Source organism: Pteropus vampyrus, unplaced genomic scaffold (assembly GCF_000151845.1).
Source record: "Pteropus vampyrus isolate Shadow unplaced genomic scaffold, Pvam_2.0 Scaffold214, whole genome shotgun sequence".
Lineage (NCBI taxonomy): Eukaryota > Metazoa > Chordata > Mammalia > Chiroptera > Pteropodidae > Pteropus > Pteropus vampyrus.
Window position 1 is genome coordinate 454,519 of NW_011888995.1, and position 1,375 is coordinate 455,893.

Here is a 1,375-nt window from a genome sequence, read left to right on the forward strand (position 1 = left end):
TTTTTTGGGGGGGCGGGGTGGGGTGTGGAGACGTGGGACTTGCAATGCAGGTGGTATTATAACATTATGATTAGCCAAAGCTGAGCGAAGGATGAGGGAATGAATCCGGAGCCTTACCCTGGACGGGAGGGGAGGTCCCCAGGCTATCCATCCTGACTCTCAATTTTGCCGTCTCTCCTGCCACCTGGAGGGGAAGGGCGGCCCAAGGGAGCAGACAACAAAAGCTGTGGAACCCAGGTCCCGGGAAGTCACCGTCTGGTCGTCCCCGGAGGGGCGAGGGGTAGTGACTGGAAGGGAGGCTGCGGGGTCCCTGGTGCTGGTCGCGTTTGGATTCCTAGCCTGGGTTACAGGGGTGTGGCCCATCGGTGAGAACTCGGGGAACTGGACGCACGATGCGTGCACTTTCCTTTACGTACGCATCCTTCAGTAAAAGTCCGACAAGTGAAAATAAAGTCCACTGACCCCGGGGGCCCCGTCGCAGACCAACCAGCGGTCCTCGAGGGCCAGGCACGGAGGGGTTTGCCGTCTGCCCCGGTGGCTCCACTAGGGCTGAATGCGCAGCCCGGAGTGAGGACGGCCACCTGAAAGCCACGCCGGGCAGACTCCCAGTGGAATGCAGCTCGTCTGCCCCGCCACCCACCCCGCCCCGTGAAGACGTGGGTTCTGCCTCCCCGGGTCTGGCCGGGGCCCAGGACCACAGCTGGAGCAGCGACACCTTAAACCGCTCACTGTCCGGCCCTCGCAGAGCCTGGAACCCAAGGGTCTAACGAGGACGGAGCGATGAGGAGGGTGCCGTAGGACCCACCGTGTCTCTTCAAATGAGAGTCGGCTTCAGGAATTTCAGAAGCAGCTTTTTAAAAATTAATTTTAGAAAAGATGGGAGCAGAAACCGGCCAGGGCAGGGAGCGCGCTCCGTGGGACAGGCCGGTGTGGCACCCTCGTGGGCACCACGCAAACGTGCCCAGGAGACAAGCAGGGGGTGGGGACGTGGGAGCCGGGACCCCAGAGACACCCCGCCCCCCCATCTCAACAAGGTTGCACAGAGCTCGCAAGATGACGGGACTCGTCCGAGATCGCACAAAGAGCTGGGGACAGAACCCGGACCTCCTAGGCTGTCCCCAGGTGAGGCCAGGAGCTGGGGGACACAGGGGCAGCACCCCCATTCTGATTCCACTTTGGATGTCCTCACCGAAGATAGCTGGACTCAAACTAAAAACTCTCAGCGGGACGGATGGGTGTCATAGCTGGGGGACAGAGCCCTTCGGACAGGCCTGCGCCCGGCCCAAGTCCTCAGGCCCCGGCCAGTCACCGCACGGACGCTGGAGAGGTGGCAGGTCTGATGACGGCACCACTGTCCCCGGCCCAGGCGAGCAGA